The sequence below is a fragment of the Urocampus carinirostris genome, chromosome 5, assembly GCF_059441175.1.
Source record: "Urocampus carinirostris isolate Australia breed hairy pipefish chromosome 5, RoL_Ucar_1.0, whole genome shotgun sequence".
Taxonomy (NCBI): domain Eukaryota; kingdom Metazoa; phylum Chordata; class Actinopteri; order Syngnathiformes; family Syngnathidae; genus Urocampus; species Urocampus carinirostris.
The window spans coordinates 32,821,626-32,849,047 of record NC_142353.1 but is presented as its reverse complement, the minus strand read 5'-3'; the positions used below and the strand labels follow the sequence as shown (position 1 = coordinate 32,849,047).

Sequence of the window (27,422 nt, the reverse complement as noted above, 5' to 3'; positions counted from 1 at the left end):
AAAGTCGTGAGAGAGGGGGAAAAGAAAGGGAGAGGAAGAAAGAAATCCAAAGAGAAATAGAAAGACAGAAGGAGAGAAAAGAGAAAAGAAAGCGCAGAGGGTAGGAAGAGAGAAATAGAAAAGAAAGCAAAGGAAAAAGGAAGTTAGAGCAAAAGAGGTTAAAAGACACAGAGAGAGAAAGAGACAAAGAGCAACAAAGGAAGAGAAAAAGAGAGACACAGAGAGTGAAAGAGACAGACAGAGTGGGAGAAAAGGGTGGGAAAGAAAGAAAGAGAGAGCTAGAGAGAGAGAGAGAGAGAGAGAGAGAAATAAATACAAGTACAGTGTCTTTGTTCGAGGCACCTGGCTTTGGCAACATCAAGTTGACATATTTCAACCTGCAGCTTGTTTTTCTCTTGCGCTTCTCTGAGTGTTGTGTCGCGGATTCATTCCCTTAGCGGGCCTGATTTGGCCCACGGGCCGCCTGTTTGACACCTGTGGTCCAACCGATAGTAGCGTCAAGGCAATTACTTGCCATCAGGGGTATTATGAATTCAATGTCTTGCCCAAAAACACTTCGACATATAATTTGGAATAGCTGGGAATCGAACCTGAGACCTGTTGATCCTAAATCGAAAATTGTATCTACTGAGCTAATGCAATACAACGTTACTGCTCCGAAGTAGCCCTACCAGATTACAAATACAGAGTATTTAAACAAATACATGCTAATATCATACGTCATGTATTTTTGCTTATTATTCAAATGAATAATTATTTTAAGTAGTGAATATGAATATGATTATCAATTTCACAAGTTGGGTTAATTCAATGCTACGATCATTTTTATTATATCTCTATATTATATTTATATTATTATTATTCTGAAAACTACTGTACTGTATATAAAAATAAAGTTCTGTTCATTGGGTTACGATTTGGGTTGAAGAGGTATCACCATAACACTAGATGGCGCCATACACAGCACTTTTAAAAGGACTGAAAGTGGAGTTTGTAAATCTTTAATTACGTGTTTTTCCTGGAGTGCCACGTCTAATCTCGTAGAAAACCACGCACAATTTATCAATGACGATAGAGACGTCTTTTCTATTCTACTTTAAAAATCAATACATATTCTAGTTTAGGAAAAATCTGTCGTTTCACGTTTAAACGCATTTCAGGTGTTTTTGTGCTTTTCAATTTTACATTGTAATCAGGCTTGGGTAGGGTTACTTTAACTGGATTACTTTCAATTACTTTTGGATTACTCCAATACCAAATATGCTAATAAAAGACAAAAGAAACTAAATATGAATAAAATGACTACATTTTGTGCAGGCTTGGGGAGTAACGAAATACATGGAACGGCAAAAATGATGTTGGCAAGCTGTTTGGATTTATTTTCATTTTGTTTCTGTCGCATTTTATGTTAGTTTTGCCGGACATCAAAGAGATCAAAGCCAGGAGAGAAAGCTTACCACGTGTTGTGAGTCATAATTTTATTCATATTTAGCGTCTTTTGTCTTTTATTAGCATATTTGGTATTGGAGTAATCCAAAAGTAATTGAAAGTAATCCAGTTAAAGTAACCCTACCCAACCGTGATTGTAATGATCACAAAGGACACGAAGTGCATAACAGTTGTTTTTAATTTTATTCAATAAATGTGGGTAGTTTTTCTATACATGGCTCATTTTCTTTGCTTGTAAATGATATTTTCCAATCGCCAATTCTCACCAATAAGGCTTGTAGGATTCTCGAAAAGTTCGAGCTGTTTATTCTGCAAAAACAAACAAACAACTAAAAAAAAAAAAAGAAAAAAAAAAAAGAAAAACAGAACCTCACAAGTTCTGTAAATCAGTGCTTTTAAAGACAACCAGGCCGAAACTACCAGGTTTCATGAACTGGTTAATTGCCTTCTGGGAAATATATAATTTCTGCATATTAATTTCACCACCATTTTAACGGATCATGAAATAAGCACCTACGCTCACAAGACTTCAAGCAAATTATAGGCACAACACATATAATTAGACATGGACTTGGACGTGTGTGGTGGTTTTGTCGATATTTTGGTAGGTCATTAATTTGAGGTGCTGGAAATAGAGGCGGACTCTGGTGTATCATTATTTCTGCCTCTAGTCCATAGAAAGAACAACTGGGGTTGGAATATTAATAAAACATTCTTTATTGCATTTGCAAGCTGTTACTTGGTCTGGTCCTTTTCACGGTACACTGGGATAGAATAGAATAGAATAGAATAGAATGGTGTTTATTGTCATTTCTAAAGTAGCATCTTAAAAGGTAGCTTGATAGTTAGCTTAAAAGGTAAACAGGTAAAAAAATTAAAAGGGGTTTAGATAGCTAGCCAAAAGAGTAAAAATACATTTAGATAGCGTGAGAGAAGGCTAAAAACAAAGGTAGATAGCTAGCTAGAAAGGAGGCCAACATTTAGCTTGATTACTAGCAAAAAGGTGAAATGTTAGCTTGATGGCATGCAAAAAAAAAATGTAAAAAGCTAGCTAGATAGCTTTCAAAATAGCTTAAAGGGTAGGAAGATAGCTAGCTAGCTTGCTACAAAGCTAAGAAGGTAGCCAAAAAGCTGGCTAAAAATGCACAATATTTGGTCCTTCGCTCTTTAAAACACATAAAATGGAATTTAGTTTGTTGTATGTCATGTAGAATAGAATAGAATAGAATAGAATAAAATAGAATAGAATAGAATAGAATAGAATAGAATAGAATAGAATAGAATAGTCTTTATTGTCATTCACTACAACATAGGGTCTATTGCAGGGTTCTCTAACCCTTCTCAAGCTGAAAGCTACTTTTTTTACGAATTAGTGCAAAAGGCACCCACTTTGATTTGAATTTTTAAAGTAGCATCTTAGCTAAAAAGGTAGCTTGATAGTTAGCTAGAAAGGTAAACTGTCAGGACCAGAATGGACACAGGACCCAATTGCGTCACGTTTCTCACAAGTTTTATTAAAGGAAAGAGGAAGGGCTGCGCCCACGATCCGGCGTTCGCTAGACGCGGGAAGCACGTCCCTCTCATATTCGGATTGTGATCCAAACACGGAACAGGTCGATAACCGGTACAGGAGAGCAAAAACGTGGTTGGGGTCAGAAACGGGTTGTAAGCCAGGACGGGAGAGCAGACATGGTCGGGAAAAAACGGGCCGTAACCGGCGACAGACGGGAATAAAAACAAGACAGGTGGGAATCAGGGTCGAAAAAAGGCTTGCCTAGTATTCACTGAGGTTCGCAGACGGACTGACAAAAGGGTACAGATAGGAGTGGGTTTAAATAGGGACAGGGAGCCAATCAGAGTCTGAGGCAGTTGGCGCCAAAGGAGCGGGAACAGGTGATTTGCATCAGTAATCATGACATAAACAGGTAAAAAACTAAAAGGGTTTTGATAGCTAGCCAAAAGAGTAAAAACCCATTTTAACAGCCAGAGAGAAAGCTAAAAACAAAGCTAGATAGCTAGCTAGAAAAGAGGCCAACATTTAGCTTGATAACTAGCAAAAAGGTAAACTGTTAGCTTGATGGCATGCAAAAAAATGTAAAAAGCTAACTAGATAGCTTGCTAGATAGCTTGAAGGGTAGGAAGATAGCTAGCTATCTTGCTACAAAGCTAAAAGGGTAGCCAATTGGATGGCTAAAAAATGCACAGTTTTTGCTCATTCGCTCTATAAAACCCATCATCATCATCATCATCATCAGCCGTACCGCTTATCCTCATTAGGGTCGCGGGGGGCTGGAGCCCATCCCAGCCATCTCCGGGCAGTGGGCAGGGGACACCCTGAACTGGTTGCCAGCCAATCGCAGGGCACACAGGGACAGACAACCCATTCGCTCATTCACACCTAGGGACAATTTGGACCGGCCAATTCACCTGAAATGCATGTTTTTGGAACGTGGGAGGAAACCGGAGTGCCCGGAGGAAACCCACGCAAGCACGGGGAGAACATACAAACTCCGCACAGAAAGTCTGGAGCTGGATTTGAACCCACGACAGGTTCCCATGACATAAACTGTGCCGCACAAGCGCTAACCACTGCGCCGCCGTGCTGCCCTCTATAAAACCCATAAAATGAAATTAAGTTTGTTGTATTTCATGTAAAATAGAATAGAATAGAATAGAATAGAATTGAATAGAATTGAATAGAATAGAATTCCTAAAATAGCATCTTAGCTAGATGGCTTGCTAAATAGCGAAAAGGCAGCTTGATAGTTAGCTAAAAGGGTAAACAGGCAAAGAACTACAAAGGGTTTAGACATGTAGCCAAAAGAGTAAAAATACATTTGAATTGCAGGAGAGAAAGCTAAAAACAAAGCTAGATAGCTAGCTAGAAAGGAGGCCAACATTTAGCTTAATAACTAGCAAAAAGGTAAAATGTTAGCTTGATGGCATGCAAAAAATATGTAAAAAGCTAGCTAGATAGCTTGCTAAATAAATAAATGTTGCCTTTTTTTCATGTTTTTGTTGACCTTAAGTTAATATCCCAGTCAGTTATTAAGTGTTCCAAATTATCTTTCTTTCTTTTATTTCAGATAGAGTTAGCGTTCTAACAATAACCTGAGTTGTCTTCCTTTCATGTTTTTGTCCAGTTAGACTTAGTGTTCCGACATATCGCATGTTGCGTTTTTCCATTTTTTGTTGACCTTATGTTAATGTCCCAACATATTCTACATTGTCTTCCTTTCACTGTTTGTTCAGTTAGAGCTAGTTCTATTACATTCTGCGGTGTCTTACTCTCATGTTTTGTTCGATTAGTTATTAAGTGTTCCAAATTATCTTTCTTTCTTTTATTTCAGATAGAGTTAGCGTTCCAACATAACCTGAGTTGTCTTCCTTTCATGTTTTTGTCCAGTTAGAGTTAGTGTTCCTAAATATCGCATGTTGCCTTCTTTTCATGTTTTTGTTTACCTTAAGTTAACATATTCTACCTTGTCTTCTTTTCACTGTTTGTTCAGTTAGAGCTATTTCCAACATATGCTGCGTCTTACTTTCATGTTTAGTTCGGTTACTTATTAAGTGTTACAAATTATCTCTCTTTTATTTCAGATAGTTAGTGTTCCACCATAACCTGAGCTGTCTTACTTTCATGTTTTTGTCCAGTTAGAGTTAGTGTTCCGACATATCGCATGTTGCCTTTTTTCCATGTTTTTGTTGACCTTCAGTTAGAGCTGGTTCCATTACATTCTGCTGTGTCCTACTTTCATGTTTTGTTCAGTTAGTTATTAAGTGTTCCAAATTATCTTTCTTTCTTTTATTTCAGATAGAGTTAGCGTTCCAACATAACCTGAGTTGTCTTCCTTTCATGAGCTTGACATATCGCATGTTTTTTTCATGTTTTTGTTCACCTTAAGTTAATATCCCGACATATTCTACATTGTCTTCCTTTTACTGTTTGTTCAGTTAGAGCTAGTTCCAACATATTCTGCTGTGTCTTACTTGCATGTTTTGTTCGGTTAGTTATTAAGTGTTCCAAAATATCTTTCTTTCTTTTATTTCAGATAGTTAGTGTTCCAACATAACCTGAGTTGTCTTCCTTTTATGTTTTTGACATATCGCATGTTTTTTTTTTCATGTTTTTGTTGACCTTAAGTTAATATCCCAACATATTCTACATTGTCTTCCTTTCACTGTTTGTTCAGTTAGAGCTAGTTCCAACATATTCTGCTGTGTCTTACTTTCATGTCTTGTTCAATTAGTTTTTAAGTGTTCCAAAATGTTGTCCTTTTATTTCAGATAGAGTTAGACAATTCTAATATTAAGCCGCACCGTTATCAGCTGCAAACGGGAATGTATCATCTATTTTTAGCTCAATGACAACATGGCCTATTCTGTCCAAAACCAGGAAATGAAAAACGTCATCACGATCCAGTGACGAACGACTTAACGTTTGACGTATGCGTCACCGAATCTTCAAATCAAACCCTTATAATTGTGACGTTATGTTTCAAACACAACAGGATTGCGTGATTTATTTGGGTTACACATTTCTTGCTAGGTTTTATGAACCACAGATAAGTAAAAAAATAGCGCTAGGAGGCGAGAACAAACGCACGTGTACTGGGCGTTTCTTTAGTGAATCCAACATCCAATCCTCGGTCGGTATTTCTGAATAACTCTCCATATTTTAAAATAGGCGTACTCCCGAGAGCTGATTGGCCGGAGTGAAGACCAACAACCAATGGAGTAAATGACAAACGCTCAGCTGGCAGCTAAGCCCCGCCTTTTACGTATTAAGTAGTAAACCCCGGAAACGTCGTCGTTTAAAGGCACAGGGGACACATCACTGGGCAAGGGTTGGAACAACGAAAACAGCTGCGAGCTCTTGCAACAACATTACACGACGAAATAATCGGAAAACGACCTCTACAATCCTCCTCATACACGAATTTAGAGCGTTTTAGAGTTATTTTACAGCTAAGAACTGGATCTTGGCCCTGTTCGTTTTTACCTGGAAACCGTCAAAGCAAGACGACAAAAAGCTATCAAAAGGGACACGTCAGAGGAGGTCGCCAGGATGGTATTTCTCTCCGCGATCTGACATTTCCCTGGTAAGCAAACCCTCATCTTTAATTTCCCCCCTTTACTCGCTAGCTGCCTCATCTTTTTATGTGTGCCAACTTTAAATATAGCATTGCTTGGTGGAAACACGCTGACGCCATTGGGTGTTTTGTTTTTTCCACACTTGGTATCCTAAGCATGAGTTTGCAAGGATTTTGGGTCTGGGTTTATTCATACCTGGAGTATAAGAATGCATGGAATCCAGCCTGAACCAGTTGATGGGCCTGACAGAAGCTTGCTGGGCGGAGGGGGGCGTTCCCCTTGCTTTGTCTGCTCCACTGTGCCTTTATGTGTGCAGTCTGCGGTGGATTTGGGATGGAGTGCTTGTAATCCCAATGTGTTCAATGTTTGGTTGCATTCCTTGTAGTCTTGCATGTGGATTCCATACCAAACAGAACACACGTGAGCTGTGTGTTGCATTTACTTTGCTAAAAAAGATTGATGAAGCAATTATCCCTGGAATATATCTCTATGGTCGTCCCAGTGTTGAATATTTGGTTGAATTTCATGCAGTTTTGCATGTGGATTCTACACAAAGCACTTTGATGAGATATATGGTGTATTTTATTTTGCCAAAACAGATGGGTGAAGCAATTATCCTTGGCATATATCTCTGAGTGGAGTGGTGGGAGGGATATTGCAGATGGGGATTACATGCAGTGCACAAATGCATCGGTGCAATAGAGAGCAGTGATATAATGCTCACATGCTCTGAAGGGTCATCCCTTGTCCTGACAAGCGGGGCATGATGGCATTGACGGATACTTTAGCTCAATGCGGGGCCTCTCGCCACCTTCCATTATACGCACAATACGCATGTTTCGTCTCACAAGTCGACATCTTTCCCAGCCTTTCTTCTCTCTCCCCACCTTTCTGTCTGGGAGAAAACCAGTGGGCTTTGTCCTCAGCTGAGCGTGACGTCATATGTGGTTTAGCCATCAGCTTGAAGGCAAGGTGAATAATGATGAGTTGGGTTTTCGGGCCAAAACCGAAATGTGAAACACTCCGCTGAAGGTTAGGGTTAAAAAAAATAATTAAAACTGGGGAGCGTCATTTGAGGTGTCCTTAAAAAGTTGAAAGTAAATTTACTCTATTAAGGATGTGCTAACAATGCCCAACTGAGTTTAAAGAGCTTTGATATTTCTTCCCACTGTGCCTCTCTTCTTTTGTCTACTTTTAGCAACACATTAAGAAGCAGGGAAGTGGAGGAGGTTGGGTTGTAAAGTAATGTAGCATGAAAATTGCCAAAGTAAGAAAAGGCCTGTTTAAAATACAGTCCAAACACTGAAAATTTTGAAAAAAGAAGAGTTTATTTGAGAAAGTCCAAGAAATGCATGTACATGCACACACCACACAAGGAGCTTGACAGAGGTTGCAATAATGAATAATGCTAGAAGATGGTTTCAGTGAGTAGAAAATTTCAAAATTCTGGACAGCACCCAATAAAATAAATAAACTTCTTGGGGGCTTTATTCAAAAAAGAAACTGTGGTATCTGTAACGTAATCGTTTTTTCACTTATTATCCAATAAATACTTAGAAAACTAAGAACTAATATATATATATATATATATATATATATATATATATATATATATATATATATATATATATCTATGTATATATATATATCTCATTCATTTTACCCAAAGAAAGTACTGTATATAAAGCCACTAGCGATGCATTGTACAATGTGAAAGTGGACAAAACAGGCCTACTCTAAATTGCAAAACAAAAGTGTTGTTCCCCAGTGATTTAAGATCTCGTATCAGTATTTTTACACATACGCCACTGTCTGTCAGTGACAAAATCCACCTCATCTCTAAAGAGCGGGATGACAATTTACACTGTAAAACAACAGCAGCCAGTTGATGGAGGTGCTGAATTTGAGACCACAGGAAGTGGTGACCCTAAGACCTAGGTGGTTCGGGGATTCACGAACCGTGATCCTGTACCTATAAATGTACTTGCATTTTCACTACTCTCTAAGGGACTGCTAATCAGAATGTAGAATTCAATGCATGATAAAAATCTGTGAGGCAGCGAGATCGTGAAAGGTGAACCACATTATAGAGAGGGATTACTGTACTTAGACGGCTAAAAAGGTACACTATAAAGGGATAGGTAACAGAAATTTAAGTGTTTCAATATTACATCTTCAAAAAAACAAGAAAAAGGGCTTCAGGTGCTTTAAAAAAATCCAGCCAGGGAGCAAAGTGATTCAGAAGAAAACTGTTGAGTGATCTAAAATGCAAATAACAAAAGCAAGCAAGTAAGTTTATTGTACTTTAGGTGAAGGGACTGGTTGTAATGAAAAATAAATAGCTTGTAGCTGCTACACTGCACAGGCTCACTCCCGTTTTTAAGTAAATATTGTTTTTGTTTTAGCCTTTAAAGAAAAGGATAGTGAATGGTGACCAGAAAACCCGAGCAGGAGGGAATAGATGATGATGGTATGGTAGTCTGTGCAGTCAAATCCATCAAACGAGCCACATTCTCATATTTGCCATAGCAAAATAATAATAGTAAACCAAATTCTTTATGTGTATAGCTAAGCGCCAGCCAATAGACTTTGCGGGAGTACAGATTGAATGTCAAGTGCAAAGTACGTATTTCCAAATTGAAACTAATGAACTGTAGAAAGTTAGCTCCGCAATGTTAGCATCATTCCAAACATTGTGCGAGTGTCTGTCTAGCAACTAATAAAAACATAGAATCAGAGGTCCACTTGACCTCTTAGAGAAAATGTCTTGTTGGTAAAACTTGGCAGAGCTCCCGTTTTGACAGTGTCCTCTATTTCTTTTCACGAGCAAAGTTAAAAATAAGCAGCTGTGTCTTACAGACTTAACTCCTGAGAGAAAGCCATTTTTGTATGGCTTGTCGTGACGTCATCTCAAAATTGTTTTTCTGAAGCCTTAGTTTGGTTTTATTTTAAATGTACTAATATTTTATTCCTGCAGCCCAACTGATTCAAATTGGATGATTTTAGTAAATTCTTTCACTTCACAGCTGCTTTTTAAGGTCAACAAAGACATAGTGCCAGAAAACATCCAAAAATTATTCACTCTGAAAGAGGGAAGTTATAACTTAAGAGGCTGTGGTAAATTCAAAATCCCAAAGGTGAGAACCACCAGGAAAAGTATGTGTGTGTCTGTGTGTGGAGTCAAACTTTAGAACAATTTCCAAGATGAGATCAAACAATGTCCAAATATTCACATGTTCAAATATAAATACAAAAAAACATTACTGGCAGAATACAGAGATGAACAAAATGTCGTATGAGATACTAGAGATTGGAAATACTGCGTTTACAACTATACTTAACCTTGTTGTTATTGTTACTATTATTATATCATAACTGGTATTATTGTTATTTTTGTTATTATCATTGGTTTCACAATGATATTTAGTGAATAGTAGCATTATAACGTTAATAAATGGGTACTACGATGATTAGTCTATGAAATATGTGACTATTGATATTGTTATAATTATTGATATCTGATTTATGTAATATGTATATCTGTAAGATTTTGTTGTATTAGAAACAAAAAAGGAGCTATCTGTAATATGTAATAGGGAAGATGAAGGGGTAGGGAAAATAAGCGTCTGCTTCTTACGATCCCTTTTCGAACATTATTTTTGTTAAGCCATTGTTTTTGTCCTGTTTTTATTTTCTAATGTTTGAAATACAGTTTTCATTCATTCGGTGCATCCTTAGTTTATTTAGGAGGGCAAAAACGGCCCAATTCCCATGACCCAACAATGTGTCAAACAAGACTAGAGAGAGAAGGACTGATGTTGTAAGAGGAGAGTGGAATTATTCTTATAATTTTTCTACACACTTGTCCGTTCCTAGTCTTGCAGGTGAGCTGGAGCCCAGCCCAAAAGACAAGGTACACCCTGGGCTGTGAGCATAGTATAATAAAAACACCGTACTCCCATCATCGCATAAAAGGATCTTGTAGAGATTCCAAGAAACAAGAACACCTAAGGCGAGCACGCAACATAAAGATGTCATAGGAATTTCTAATCTAGGTTTAGATGTATGCTCTAATCCCCACGGGTCACAAATGTCTGATGAACCAACAAAGGATGCAGCAGATACTACTGCTAATTTGTCTCTCAGGTACTGTGATTTAAAACCATAAAGGGTATTCCAAAAGTCTCGGGCCCATTTCGACAATGAATATCTCGGAAACTATCAAGGTTATTGAAACACATTTGGTAAATTCACAAAGTTTATAATCTCAATTTTCACATGGACTGTTTAAGGTGTTATATATGAACACCATTGGTCACACCACACACATCAAACCGATACTTAAATTCTTGCCAAACACGCCCAGCATTGCATTATCGATGGTCACAGTAGCCTGTGGTATCTGTGCCTTCAGCTCATCCACGGCTCTTGAAATAGGAAGCACCTAGACCAATCTTTTAAGATATCCCCACAAAAAGAAATCACCTGGTATGAGATCCGGAGATCTGCTTGGCCAGGACAGTAGATCGTTATTATTCGTTATTATCTATCTGGCAGGGTTGTGTTCAGAAACTGTCTGATTCAGTTTTTTTTAAATTCGAGCACAAAAAATCCTTTTCTAGTGGGGTGAATTCCATTACTGGTCCTGAAATTTAAAAAAGAAGAGTACCCTTACAACATAATGTTAACTTTTGTCCAACTATTATCCATAGTTAAGGGGATAGAGGGACTTCAAATGTTTCCAAGACTTAATAAAACCCCTGTATTATAGTGCATTCTTCACGGTCTCATGTAGAATTATTTGTGAATTTCCCTGCGGGGATGAATAAAGTATCTATCTATCTCTATCTTATTTTTCTAAATAAATTTGCCTGCTGTCTATGATATCACTTTGGAGTAGAGTGCGACTTGCATTAATTTTTTCAGTATCTAATTCATCCATTTATAGAATTATCAACACCTATTTTATCATTGATTTATCATTTGGATACTGCTTGAATTAAAATTACCCTTGCTCTAAATTCTTAACTTTTAATTTCTCAAAATAAATATTCACCAATTTCTTATTGTCCTTCGAGACCAAAGCTGCTTTGTGTTGTAACAAAATATATTGGATCAAAACAAAATAATTCTTATGTTTTTACCTAATACTTAAATGCGAGTGTTTAGTTTTACGAATCATTTCTCGGGTCTCTAAAAATATTTTTTGCATGATTGAAGCAATTTATTTATGAGTTTAAATTTTGATTTTATTTTCTGACAGTTAGAGCAAAACGAGTAACTAAATTATCAGAATTCTATTTTTTGTGTTACTTTTTTGGCAATAATTTTCATTTTTTTATATTGAATCATCTTCAGTTTCTGGCTTCCTAATTAATCAACAAAATAATCAGAAGATTATATAATTTGTAAAATAATTGTTTGTTGCAACCCACCCTTGCTATCCAACAAGGATTATATGTATTTAGTATGAAAGCTTCATTTAATTAAACGTCTTTTCTGAGTTTATTAGGTTGCTTTAAAATATGTGTGTTTTAGGATAGTTTGTCTTTGTGTTCAATTCTTCTGTTTACAGATCATGGTAATAAATCCTGATCAAGTTTTAGTTTATTATTTTTAGTTCTCATTTGTAAAAGACTCAATGCCCCCTATGTTGAAGGGAGCCTTTTCAATTGGCTGTGAGTCAACTGCCTTCCGTTTTCTACAAAATGTTCCATTTTATTTGAACTGAACTTTAAAATATGGCCTATCTTTTGAGATCAACATTGTGAGAGCACATTTTTAACTTTGTCAGGTTCTTTTTGATCATAAAATTATAGTTTAGACAAGATTTTCTGAGGTCATATGTGGCATCACGCATAACTTCCAAATCTACCCAAGTGTTTAATACTTTTATTTGAAGTGGCTGCACAAATTCTTTGCTACAAATTCCTGTAATAAACCTTCTGTGTGGAGAAAAGCAACTTTTTGCGGTGTTCACAGTGACCCCACCTTTAGTGCCTTGCAAAAATATTGTACACCCACACTCTTGGTTGCTTCTCTGATTATTTTTTTTTCCTCATTTGTGCCAAAAGTTTCAAGGGGTGGCCAGAATTTGGTAGGTTTGCAATGTTTTTTTTTGCCCTCTTAATACGCTCGCTAGGCTTGTCTACATCAACATTGACCAAACGGCGTTTTAATGTCAACCTGACGGTTCTACACACACAACGTAGTGTCATCAGGATCTTGTTAGGTTGTTTGCTCATTATGTACAGTAAAGGGCAATGTGAAGCTGATTACCGGGCAAGCCTGTTAGAGTCCTCTGGCTCTCTGTTGAAGGATAGACAAACAACATCTTGGCTTGGCTTTTTAGTGCAGTACATTCATCCACGTGCAGTCCTGAAATGAGGGCCGACATCATCCACTTTATGGATAAAACTTGGAGCATTGAATGTATTGCTAAATGTAGCTGGCGTTTTGGAAGGGTATGCGTGCAGTACTCTATTAAAACCTTGATGTGGGTTTGTTGTCAGCACTGTGTTGCTAGAGGATTTGATGTCAGAGATTATGAGGGTTGGAGACAGTACTCAACACTGCTATGGGGCTATATTGATCCCCACATCGTGTGTGTGAAAGACATTGTATTTTTGCTGTAATTAGAACTTTAATACCTCAGATGATGGAGTTATTGATCTGTAAGGGGGTCATTGTACTAATGCTCCTTTGGCACTACTTTACTTGGCTTGGTTCAGTTTGCTTTGGTTTCGTTCTGACGAGTGGACTTTTGACTATAATGGCAAAACATCAGTGCTTTGCAAAAGTATTGTCCCCCCCACTCCTTGAACCTTTTCACATTGCCATATTCCAGGCTTCAAACTTATAGATACAAATTCTTTTTTTTTTTTTTTTTTTTTAAGCACCAACATTTGTGACTCGAATGTGAACAGTAACCAAAACTACTCAACATTTTATAGTGTGCTAACAAATAAACAAATTGAAAAGTAGACGATGCAAAAATATTGGCCCCCTTTGTGTTAACACTTTGTTCAACCTCATTTTGCTGCCATCACAGCCACTAGCCGTTTTAGGTATGTTTCTTTAAGTTTTGCATATCTTGAAACCAAATTGTTAGCCCATTCTTCCTTACAAAAGCTCAAGTTCTTTAAGGTTCGTTAAGATTTGTTTGTGATTTTTTTATGCACAGCATTTTTCAGATCTTTCCACAAATGCTCTTTCAGATTGAGGTCTGGACTCTTGCTTGGCCACTCTAATATATTTTATATTGTTGGTTTTAAACCATACTTGTATATTTTCGCTAGGCACTGTTTGAAAACCCCTAGCAATGGTAAACATGCATGTTTAAGGAGTTTTAGTAGTTTTTATCAACGGGGAGATTTTTGAACAGCGGGAGTTGAACCCAATGTGTAGCATGAGGGAGTTGCTTAGACACATTTTTGGAACTTCCAAGGCCAGGTGGTCATGCACTACTGCCAATATAACTGATTATCTGGCTCTTTTTAACCGTATAAAACGAACATACATAGACCAGGATGGATTTTTGAAGTGCCATGAGTTATTCCTTTTTGTTCATATTCCTCCACATCTTTCATAATTCATCGGATGGTGCTTTACAGAGTAAAGTAGACCCCTGGTACATCCCTACTTTATGATGCCTTCATGTTACTATGTGGCATACTATGTTTTTCCTGCCCCTCGTTACGGCGTTTTCCCAACAATACAAAATCGACAACAAATTATTTTGAGCCCAAAAACACAAAACTTAAAAGTTTACAGTGGTTCATATGTATTACTGTGCAAGTTACATGCAGCATACATCTCTAAGATGCATGTCTGGTTGACGTCATGTAAGATGATGATCTGCTATTGGTTTAAGTCATGAAATCACTAAGATGCCAATATGCTACTGGTCACTCTCACGATGCTCAATTTCTTTCTTTGTTCAATTCAGAAACCTAGAATTGTATGGCTATGGGACCCAGTGATGCTAAAGGTAGAAGCAAAAAGATCATAACAATCAAAACGATCCCAGAGATAGTTAAGAAATATGAAGAAAGCACATGCATCATTATTCTTACTAAGAAATACGGCCACAAGCAATCGATGATCGAGATAATTATTAATCATAAGGAGGCCTTTAGAGCAACATTGCCTTATTATGCTCGGAAGTCGAAGTTTTAAAGTCAGTTTAGATTTTAATCCTCCGTCTCCACCCCCTTCTGCATCCAATTTCTAACTCCACTATACAAGTTTAAGTCAAGTAACATCAAGGGTAAATGCAATTTCGCTTCACAATCCCCACCTCAGAATGGATTAATGTTGTACCCCAGGGGTCTTCCTTGCATAACTCAATTAAAAAAAAAAAAGATTTGAGGAACTGTATTGAACAATGCAAAGAAGAAATCTGATAAAAGCATTATGTTTTTTTTTATCCTCTGCGATCGTCAAAATGACATGGGGGTAATAAATATGCTCCGACAGATAGCACACAGCAGTGGTGGATGTCGTCCATATGGCATTGGCTCGACATGCTTGGAACCCCGGCGGATCAGATGCTAGAAATAGAATGGAATGGTCATGGAAAAATAGGGAAAGCTGAGTTTTTTATGCACAATACTTCTACTTGACAATGAATAATTGAGTGCTCGAGCCGTGTCGGATCCCAATACTTAACTCATTCAGTACCATAACACATACTGTAAATATGTTTTCAGAACCATTGTCCCCGAGTGCCAAAACATAGAAATGTATTTCTTTTGCATTTAAAATAAGGCTTTATAAAGGGTTTGGCAAATCTCACCAGGAAGTATCAAGCTTCTGGGAAAGATTTCAATATGAAAAACCACCATTAGTTGGCAGTCCCTTCGTCATCGTCGGGGTAGAAGGAATGACGTTTTTTGCACGTCTGCAGGAAGGCAATCGCCATGGTGACCAAAATCGTGTGATCACGTCACCGGAAACACCAGCGCTGAAATGTTCATGCATCATTCATGCATAAGTTCGGTGTTCTTGTAATAAAATGTTATTTTGCAAGTTAAGTGCCCTTGTGTTTATGGAATGCATTGTTTGAATATTGGAGTTATCACAAATACAAAAAAAAAGCACCGAAGTGAAAGTTCTGTTTGAAATGCATCCTTTCACAAAAAGTCAAGTCAAGTCATGTTTATTTGTATAGCCCTGAATCACAAGGAGTCTCAAAGGGCTGCACAGACCACAGGTTATTATTACATCATCCCCTGATCTAAAACCTACATGAGGGCAAGGAAAAACTCAAAAACCTCAACATGAGAAAAATGAAACCTTGAGAAAGGACTGCACAAAAAGCCGTTTTGCTTAGAACTTTTCTTGAAAATTAGTATTTTCAAGAAACGTGGCAGTTTTCAACTGTTTTTCACTAATTAATGCTAAAGCTGGAAACATTTATTTAAATTGAAAGATGCAGTTTCACCATTTCTTTTACAGAACATAATTTTCTTTAGGCCTTCAAAAATCTCTTAAAATGGCAAAAATTGGCCGACACCTGGTTTTCCTATTTTAGACTAACATCTGGCATTGACAGAGTAAAGGGCCTACTTAAAACTGGTTCTGGTAATTGATCGTCAGTTATTATCAATTTAAATTGATAAAACCAATATTCAATTTTTCAATCAGTGTTACGGAAAACGGCATACTAGATTACAATTCAACCCATATTTACTTACTCTCCCCGAATGGCTTTTGTACTCCAATGTTACTGAATGCCTGTGTTGAGATGAAAATCTATGCATTATATAGGTCAGTGTGGAGCTTATCGAATTTAGACCTATTAGCTCTCTGGCCCCATCCCACTCATCACCGTTCTACCCTTATTCTCACCGAAGCTATTACTCCGTCCTAATTGGAGGGCTTTTAACGAAATAGATAAGACAGAGTTTGCATGTTTCTTTTTATACTTTACAAATTAGCCTTAAAGCCCCTGTGTGCATCATATGACATTTCTTAGTCTTATGAAAACAAAATTGATTTGTACAACAAGCAATCTCATAAACATTGATTTTTCTTATTGACTTTAATGTTTAGATATTCAATTTTAGAAGCCTTTATAAGAAGCTGATATAATTGTTTGTCATTTTATCCTATGGAAGCCTGATTGATGATTTTGAGAAAATAGAGTCCCAATGGTGTCTTTAGGCACTTCCTTTCAACAGCATGTTTTCTTTTTTTCCCCACTATTTCCATTTCTAGCCACTTATCGTAGCCACTTGGCTGCAGGCTATGGCTCGCCGCTAGACGCTATTGTTATTGTTTAGATGCTCGTGTAGATTAGTTTTGTGTTGTCCTTTAGTGTTATGTCTTTCAGGGTTCTGTCTTTTGACATACAATCATCACTTGTTGTACCACGGTTTCACTACTTCACGGATTTTCCCCTTGCATTGTGTTCTGCATTCTGATTGGCTAAACAGAGGAAGATGCTTTCCATTGCCAACAAACTTGAAATTCCCGACCCGCTATACTTGTTCGGGAGCCACATGCGGGTCTTTAACGCTCTCTAATGGCTCTATGGTGCTTTTACAAAAATGTTTGATAATGGAAAAATATATGGTTTCTGTAGGAAATGACTCTAAGGTAAATGTAGTTTACATGATGGTGGCTAAGTATCATATAAAGTCAAGTGGAGCGTGTCTTTAACCCATATAGTTGTAAAATAAAACAGAAAGCTATTTTCAAAATTACAATTTATTTTAAATACAGTACTTTTTCTGTTAAATACTTGAGCCTGTAAAATGGCTTTGTTCTTGAGTAATAAATAAATAAAGGTTTCTACTTGGTGGGTTTTGACTATCGCAGAACGCTGTTAGAACGCAACTCCTGGGAAAAGTGAGGGATTACTGTATTTCATTTTTATCTTACAATCTCTTACCGACCTTTAGATGCTTAAGTTAGCCACTCACACCAGATCTGACCAACTCCACCTATTTGGTCTTTTCAGCTGCAACTGGGATATATCTAGCTGGCTCGACCTTCCATATCCCGTCACTGGTTGAAATTCAGCCATGCTCATGTGAGACAATATGGAAGTAGTCTTTCAGATTCGGCAAAGTAGTTCCTTTGGGTTTCCATAGGGTGTCTACTTTGAATAAGCATGCTTCAGCTCTATTCTAAGGTTCAAAAACCTCTAGTTTTGCAATATCACACCTACACCTGAACAAAAAAAACTATGGAATTTATTAACTGGATGTTGATATTTATTTATTAGTTTTTTTCCCAGGTATGGTTTTGGGGGCACCTCTAATGCATGTTTCAAAACAATAGCGGGAAAAAAAGAACATTAACTCCTCCTTGCCTCTAGTTGGCGCCAACTACATTGATTTAAGACTTTGGTGCAGCATTACTGACTCAAAAAAGAATATTTACCGTCCTCGGTCGGAATTATTTCTAAATGTGTTGGATGAGATGAAAATCAGCACTGAAGTGGCTAGAAGAGGAAATAAGTTTAAGATTGTTGATCCACGGGACTCTGCGACCATCACATGCAAGGCTCAGCGGTGTAAGGGAATGGTATTAAGAATTTCTTGAATTGAAATTTCTACGATTATGTTTCTGGAGCAAAATAACCCTTATGAAAACGTTCGAGCGGTTTTATAAACCTGCCTAGTAGTGTCCTGGAATGTCAATCCAACCATCCATTTAATGCTTTTTTTCATTCAGCGAAATTTCCCAGCATTTTCATCACAAGGCATAATCTAACATGATGTCCTCCCAAGAGCTACAAAGCCGTGTTAGTGTATGTGTGTTTTTCTTTTAAACACCGAAAATAACGTGAGTGCTTCTTTGATGGCATGCACACAGTCAAATAAAAAAAGAAAAAGACCAGCCTTGGAGCAGTTTTTTTTCTCTTGGGAAATTTCTCAGGCCTTTATTTGTATGCTTGTCTTTTGCTCTTTCACTGTATTTTTGTGAAAATGTTTGGCTTTCGTTTGTGTCTCTTTCTGGTCTGTCGCCATTTAGATTGCGGAGTATTTTTTCAAAATACCACGACAATTGGACTTCTTTCAATATTTATGTGGACTAATTATGGATTGTTAAACACTAAATTATAATGCTTGTTAAAGGACACATATCCTATGATTTTAGGCCGTTCTACAATATACTGTAGACACAAATAGAATTTTATATTTTCACCTTTTATTCATTTGTGAAGTTCTTAAAACAAAAAACAAAACGCACTTTGGTCCCTTCTCAAGGTTTCTTCATTTTCCTCATGTTAAGGTTTTTGAGTTTTTCCTTGCCCTCATGTAGGTTTTAGATCAGGGGATGGTGTCATAATAGTCTGTGGTTTGCAATAATCTGTGGTCTGTGCAGTCCTTAAAACTGCTTGTGAATAAGGGCTATATAAATAAACAGGACTTTACTTTAAGTAATACATTCATCCATTCATCCATTATCTGCACCGCTTATTTTCAGTAGGGTCACGGGGGTGCTGGAGGCCATCCCAGCTATCCTCAGGCCATGGTCAGGGGACAAGCTGAACTGGTTGCCTGCCATTCAGTTGACAAGAAACATGTCTCCCTCAGTAAGTGTAGCCTTTTATCTTCTGTGGTGGACTCGTGGCGCGTTCAAAGACCTGAAATTCAATTGGAAATAAAAAGAAATGTTCCAAGAAAAAGTATAAACTATAATTAAATTTTTCATATTTGACTCAAGCGCAAGCGGCTGAGTGGTTAGCGCGTCTACGGCACAGTTCTGGGGTCTTGGGATTGAATCCTCCTGTGCGGAGTTAGCATGTTCTCCCTGTGCTTGCATGGGTTTTCCTTCCACGTTCCAAAAACCCGGATGTCAGGTTCATAAATACAAGGCACCATAAATAAATGAGGAAATCAAGGCCAGGTAGTTGCTTCTAGTCCGCCAAAAAAGTGCTAATTTTTAACGATGTAGGAAAGATAAGCAAAACTATAACTCTCTCTTTTTAACATGGCAGAAAATATATGCTTTGTTTTAGTACATATTAAGAGAATATTTAGAACCAAATATTGTTTTAAGAACACCAGGGGTTCACTTTTCTAAATTTCAAACAAACTCTGGGATGTCTTGTGTCCAAGTTTTACTTGATTGAAGTGGGGATGCTAAACCTTTTGACAATCATATTTACTAAATGTCCCTGAACACATCACTCACACAACAGAGGCTGTCCTCAGAAAATTGCAGGTTCTTGCTAATCCAACAAAACCAGTGCTACATTGAGGGAAAAATAAAATACACACATACATAAAAAAGGTTTTACCTGAATTTGTACCTGCTTTTACCTTTTCGCCTTTGGCAGAAAATGTTTGCTTATTTTCAGGATAATTTTTTGTATTTGAGGACATTTTCAAAAGAACTACACATTTTCTTGAGTAAAATATCCATCCATCGATGATCTGCACTGCTTATCTTCAGTAGGGTCGTGGGGGGTACTGGAGCCCATCCCAGCCATCTTCGGGCAGTGGGCAGGGGACACCCAGAACTGGTTGCCAGCCAGTCGCAGGACAGGGACAGACAACTCTCTTGCACGCTCATTCACACCTAGGGACAATATGGACCGGGCAATCAACCTGATATGCGTGTTTTTTTGGAACTGTGAGAGGAAACAGGAGTGCTCACTCAGGCACGAAGAGAGCATGCAAACGCCACCCGGGGAGGCGGGGGTAGCTGGACTTGAACCCTGAAACCTCGGCTGCGCGCTCACCACCCATCCGCCGTGTCGCCCTGATTACATTTTCCCAACAGGTAATTAGTAACTGAATCCGATTAAATTTTTAAAGTAATCCCCCCAACCCTGAGGATTACCTATCTATTGGTGCATTTATTCAAAAGAAGCAGGAGCGATTCAGGAAACTGGAACCACATGGGAAAACAATGCCATCCATCAAATTGGTTCGAGAAGGACAAAAGCCATCAAGCACTATTACAATAAGAAGCAACCTACTACAGAAGGCCCGATCATGATAAATGAAGGTAGACCTTAGGGGAAGATTGCAATTTCCTTCGGTTGTCCAGTGTACCCTTAGGACAGATGTAGTAATCTGGTCCTAAGAAGATCATCCTCAAAGAACTGACAGTCCCATGGGAAGAGGGATGCGAGGAGGCATCAGAAAGAAAAAGCCAAATATCAGGACCTCTTGTATGACTACAGGGGGAATGGCAGGATTGGCTGTTCCCAGTTGAGGTGGGTTGTAGAGGATTCCCCACCCAGTCAGTATTGAGGATGCTCACAGCCATAGGAATGACAGGGAGGGAGAGGAAAATAGCAACTCGCAGGACGGGGGAGGCAGCAGAAAGCCTCTTGCTGGTTATGGAGCAAGGGGGAGGCGCTTAGCTGGAAGCCAGGCGAATGAGCTAGGCAATTATTTGGCCCCCACTGCCATCCCGCCAATGGGTGGGTGTTGTGATTCAGGGTCGAAACACCTGATAATCTTGGTAACCACTTGATGACATCAAATCCTGCCCAAAGCTACAGTCACCAAAAGTGAATGACATATAGGCGTCTTTGGAATTATCGTCAACTGGTATTCCGATTACGTTACTGATTAATTCGTAACTGAATCGGATTACATTTTTAAATAATCCCCCAAAACCTGAGGATTACTTATCTATTGATACTTTGATTCAAAAGTAGCAGCACATAGACCTTATTTATAACTTAAGCAGCGTCTGAAACTTATGAAAAAAGTTACCGGACACCAGGGCAGACAATTCTGAAAAGTTTTTCACAAATTGAATAGAATAGAATAGAATAGAACTTTATTGTCATTGTTACAGGATGGGTTAACATATTGTGACAACGAAATTGGGCATGGCACTCCAGTATCACATATTCACAGTGAGGATAAAAGAAACCAAGAAGAAAAAGGAACAGAGAAGATAAGGTTATAAAAACAAGGAGGATAAGGTTATAGTTATAATTTACACAAAGAAATGTCGGCATGTAGGATGTTACATACAGTTGGTATCGTAATACAGTTTGGTATCGTAAGGGTTGTGCAGTATCCATTTGGTGCAAAAATAGTCAACATAGTGCAAAAAATAGTCAACATTGTGCAAGGTGAGCTGCAAGAAACATAGGCATGAAATGAAATGCAATAAGACGACTAATCGCAAAAAAATCCTATTTTTGTGCAAAGTATTAGGGATTGATAATCAGAATATAAAGCAGAACAACACTCAAACATTGATGCAATGTTTGCGTTGCGTCGTCTGCTACAAGCCACGTGAACTCCTCTTTCCACGATGCTTTTAATGTACGTTTACGTTTTGTAGCGTCATCAATTTTGTTAGCTTCTTTCGAATCTTTCTTCTGGGGCTGAGGTTTTGGCTTGATTCCTAAACTTTTATCTGTTTTTCTTGTGTTGTCTGTGCGTCTACTTTGGAAAATGATATGCAAATGCACGACCTTATAACGCTCGGGAAAGTCCGGAAGTTATTTGATGCAGGCTTCTGATCTGCTGCCGATTAATGCAAATTGCCTAACGAACCGAAATTCCGAAATTTCCAAACAGAAGATTTCGATATTGGAATAAAACAAATGTTTGATTTGAAAAAAATAAAAAAAAATAAAAACAAAAGATTTTTTTATTTTTAGTTTTTTTCTTGAAAATGTTGTCGGCCACCCGGGCAGAGACGTTGTGTAAGTTGTACGTCCGGCGTAAAAGATGCACGCCATCGGCGTCCGGGCAGACGTTATTTCAGACACTGACTTAGGGCAAGACAATAATCCATGTTTTAACACATTGCTGTCTTGCTCTACTAATCAAATGATTAACAATATGTAGATTATATCTGTAAATCTGACTGTGCCTCACCAGTGAGTAAACTCTGCACGTCAATGCAATACACAGTATTAGTCAGATGATCAGCAGTGTTCAGTGGCAAGTCCCCAGTCGTGTTTTGCGTCGCTCGAAAGTTCAGGCACGAATTAAGCTGCAACCCCAGCGACATTAAATCTTCTAACTGCTGCTTAAGGACCGGTTGTGTTTTCCTGCACCGCACTGATCTCAGGATTAACCCTTGCACGGCCTCTCTTTGCACTTGGACCACGCTCTTACACACCCTGTCCACTTGTTTGAAATGCACCATTGTTTTGTGTCTATTTTTACTATATAATCGTCACCTATGAAGCATTCTTAGGAGAACTTTTAAAATATTTACGAGCCTTATCTGTCTGACTGCTGCTTGTTGAGAAATGAGTCAAAGCCACCTGTCATAATAATGAACTTGTATCTGTTGTTTATGTTAGCAAGTCATAACCAGCCAACGAGTCGAGATGATAAACTCTCAATTTGGGTTATGTGTATTTCGCACCGCCTCTATAATATCTGCAGTCCTTTCTCCAAAGCCCAGTGTGTGTTTTATAGTAACACTTAGTGGTGTAAAAATACTTCCTTCATTTAAAAAAAAAACACTATTGCTTGTAGGTTTCAAAATTTGTTATCATATTACACAAGTCAAGACGCCCTTTGAAGAATCTGACATGTTGGGCCGCCATCTTATTACTACGGAAACCCGAATGACCATTCTGCCAAGCTCGTTTGTCCTGGTTGTTCTTTTCTCACTCAGCGGCCCATTACCTTACACAGCCGAGCCTTGTGAGGGTCGCAGAGTCCCGTGGTTCAACAATCTTAAACATTTTCCCCCACAGTTTCCTCCTCTAGCCACTCATGTTATCCACTTGTCAATCTGTAACTGGTATCTTATAAACATCATTTTCCTATTTTCATTTTTTTAAACTCGTATGTTTAGAAATTTGTATTACATTGCACAACTTGAGGCACCATTTGAAGTAGCTGACATGTTTTTCTGCCATTTTACTACGATGGAAGCCTAAATTACGATTATGCAAAGGTAGCCTGTTAGGGTACTGTTTGTAGCACTTAACGGCCCATTTCCTTCCAGGGGTGTATGTGATATCTGCAGATTCACGAAATTCAGGCACCGTGCACTTTTTTCAACGGTTTCCTTCTCTAGGTACTCATGTTATCCAGCGATTGCCTGCCGCTATTGTTAGCTCTTTCATGTAAATAAAGCTTGCTTTGTCTTTCTGTGTGATTCACCTTCCGCAGCTGGTCACACTAGCAAAGCTGCTAAGTTTCGTAGTTCAGGGTCCCAAACCGTTAAAAATTGAATATTTTATCGATTTTTTTTGTTGTTGTAGTTTTCATATAATTTGGATTACAATTAAAACCACTGTGTGTATTTCTTTTTTATAGAACCCCCCTAGCTGAATCAAAAACTTCATTCATTTAGATTTGTTCTCTTGTTAACCAATAAAGTTAACCACTCTCACCAGGTCTGACCAACTCCAGCTAGTCGCTCTTTTCAGCCTCTCCTGGTGAATCCATCACTTTCTGTGTTTTTATGACGCTTGAGGGGATTGATACCCTCTTTCATGTCACGTCACTGGATGAAATTAATCCTTGCTCACGCAATAAAATGTGGAAGTGGATTCTCAATTCTTTTTGTTTGGTACTCTTCAGCTTTACAAAATTGATCTTTTTTGTGATAGCAGACATCTCAGCGACCTCTTGTGGTGAATAATTAAACACTGTCACTTTATAAGTCACTAAATAAAATGAATGACGTGTTATAACAGTCTTTCTGGGTAATCTGACTCATTTCCTTGTGACCAATGTACGCCATTACGGAAAGATTATTTTTAAATGATTCGTGGGAAAATTTGATTGAAAGGGAATGACATTGGGCAGAAAGCGAAGAATCGAGTTACGGGATAAAAAAGTAAGGGTGGAGGCGTGGCTGCTTTCTTTTCTGTCCTTCAGAAACAGACGGCATATTTCTGGGGAACATTCCATCCCGTGTGAGTTGGGGATGATCTGTCACTGAAAATTCAGGGTGCCACACTCCTCCCCATCGTTCCGTTTCCTCCCTCAAGTGTCTCGCTGAGTTTCTACCGCGGCATATCAGTCAAGGGTTTTTGTAATGTCAGGAACTATTTGAACGATTCGCCTCTAGTGGGTTGAATGATAGGGTGGAACTTTTAAGGATTAAGAAAATATGTTCCAAGAAACAGCATTGGACAGGAGATGGTCACGAAAGCCAGATGTTGCAATATATTTATTGATTTATTCGGTCTAGAGGTGAGATCATAAGCCCCAGCCCGACCCAAACTTCGGGTAGGGTTGGTTCTAAAATGTGAGTCACTACGTTTGGGTTGGGCAGGGCTTCTTCCTCGCTGAATTTTAAAAAAAAATCTATTCACCAGTCATTGTTCTTAGTTTCTTTTTCTTTGTGGAGGATCCATGGCATGGATTCCGATCCTCTCGTGCAGTCAACAGGCGCACGCTGCTGCGCGCTCGTCCGCACCAAGAACAACTGCGCAGCGGGTCGGTGGGGGTCCAAGTCAGCCAAAATCACCCCTCCTCCCGAGTCCTCTCAAATAAAATACAATAATTCAGGTTTACTTCGGGATCATACCCTCAAATCGAGTTAATTGCTCGGGCTGTGACGGGCTTTAATACCCGCATGCCTGGGTCGGGTCAGACAGGATTCATTTTTATTTTTTAGGCCCCATCCTGGTCGCATAGGGAATTTCATATTTTAAAACAAGGTTGCTTTAACGGGCCGTTTTGTATTTCTTATTGCTTTCTAGCCGTTAAAGATAACAGTATTGGTTTAAATAATAAGTAAAAATACATGAACTATTATACAAACGTGCATTTTTTTTCTTACATTTTTGCTCCTATGGGTACCTAATAACTAATGTGCTGGAGAAGTCTGACAAACTGGTTCAGTTTGGTCACTTTGAGTCTCCGGAATCTGTATACTTTGTGCTTTGGAGTATTGATTTTCGATTACACTACAAAGGACAGGGTCACCTATTGGTCAGATATTACACAGTGTCCCTTTAATGTTTTTTCTAGTGTCTGACATTCATATTCAAATATTAAACATTTTTTATTCAAAAGATAAAAAAAGTACTATTTAAATTCAACAAAACTGGCTCAGTTAAAGAAAGCTGATCTATCATTGGCAATGAATTTGGTCATGAAACGGTAATTTATTGTCGTGAAATGCTAAACTAACCGTATTGAGTTATTTACTTTTCTTTTTACAAAAACAAACACTAAAAAAATGCATGGATTTTGGTGTGCTTAGTAAATTAGATTGTATCAAAGTGGCTTTTGGATTATTCTTTGTGTGTGTGTGTGCGTGGCCCCTTGAGGAAAAGATATATCTATAAAAGAAATATTTCCGGTCATAAAAGTTATATTTTTTAAACAACGTAAAGTAACCACATTGAAAGTTATTTTGGTTTCTGTTTAGCAAAACGTGTTTAGTAAATTACAAATTACAAAAATCAAAGAGATGTTTGGATTATTCATTTTTTCTCTGTTGAGAAATAAAATACCTCAAATAAAATATATAATTGTATCCATTATTTGTTTACAGAAAAATCCATAGGCAGAGTTGTGTCTTTTATAAATGCTGGAATTAATAAGTCAAGGTTAATTAAATAGAATAAAATTCACTAATTATACTTGAGGCCTTTCAGGAGAGCGGTAGATTTTTAATGACCAAAAAAGCAGATTGATAATAGAAGAAGATAAAAGAAGGTCTTCCTCCCATGAGGAAAGAAACAGATTTTGGCATCACATGAAGGATCAACACCTGGCTTGGAGAGAACAGACAGTCTGTTGCTGAGATAAACATACCTGTCAAGCTCCAGGGCTCCATGCCCTTACAAACTGTCGTATTTTCCCTTACAAAATACAAAACAATCTTACACCATATTTTTTTTAAACGTGTTTATTTATGAAGTTTAACATGTTATATTGTACATGTGTTTCGTTGTATCATATATATATTGTTCATTAACATTTTGTAGTGAGATACTGATTTGCTCGACATGAATGAGCTTTATTATAAAAAAAGTTCAAAAAATAAGTAGCTTGGACGTTCACTGAAGAAGGAAAAATACATATAGTTAAGCAGAATAACACATTTTCTTATTCAAATTAATGATTCATTTTATGCATTAAATTATTTTTGGTAATATACTGAATAAAGGGATAACCACAAACCTGTCTTTTTTTTAAATTTTGTCCTTTTATACTTCCTTTTTTAACTTCTTTATACAACATAATAATTCGTAATATAATGCATCAAAGCAAGTGAGCCGTTTGAGAGCCGGCTCTCTTTAATGAGTTGAGCCGAAAAAGCCGGTTCTCTAAAAAGAGACAGACTTCCTTTCACTACACTACTCAAACTCGTTTGACTTGATTAATATGCCGTTTCGTGATAGTCTGTGTATACCGGATGGTACCCATAATTGACAAATTTGCCTTTTTCCGTACAGTTTTTCTTTTACGCCGTACAACGTCTTAAAATGCATGATAAAAGTACTTTGTACGGCAAAAACGTACAGGTTGACAGGAATGGATAAATACAGGATTTAGTATGTCATGTTGTCTGTGCTAGCAATAACTGTTTTTTTCTCTGTTTTGATAAATAATCTTTCAAAATTGCCACCGGAAGTTGGTACTTTAAGGCACCAAATGTGTACCACAATATGCTAATGCTTAGTAATCCTGTGTTTCTCAGTGAGTGGGTTTACATATCCACACCCAGCTGCTCAAACATACTTTCCCACTGAGGCCCCCAGTCACCCAAATGTTACTCGTGGCGATACATAGAAGACGTTGTAGGTGGGAAACAACCTGGTGTAGCCAATTAAAATACAGTGGACCCCCAGGATACGACAATAATCTGTTTTGGTGTTTGGAGCGCTAAGTGGGGGTATAGAATATTTATTAGCTGTAAACCCTCTGTGTCATGGATAAAAACAATAAAATAACAACTATATTTATGTGTATTATGCTTGCATATGATTTGGAAAAATGAAATTTGATTCA

General features: G+C 37.9%; 1 protein-coding gene across 2 annotated transcripts in view; it reads left to right on the top strand.

The window, feature by feature from the left end:
* The first annotated feature begins 5,991 nt into the window (after positions 1–5,991).
* Positions 5,992–27,422, top strand: part of atosb (atos homolog b) — a 63,087-nt gene continuing 41,656 nt past the window's right edge. For both annotated transcript variants that reach the window (XM_088336471.1, XM_088336469.1), the window contains exon 1: positions 5,992–6,551. The gene's annotated coding sequence lies outside the window, so the exon portion shown is untranslated. The remainder of the gene's footprint in view (positions 6,552–27,422) is intronic.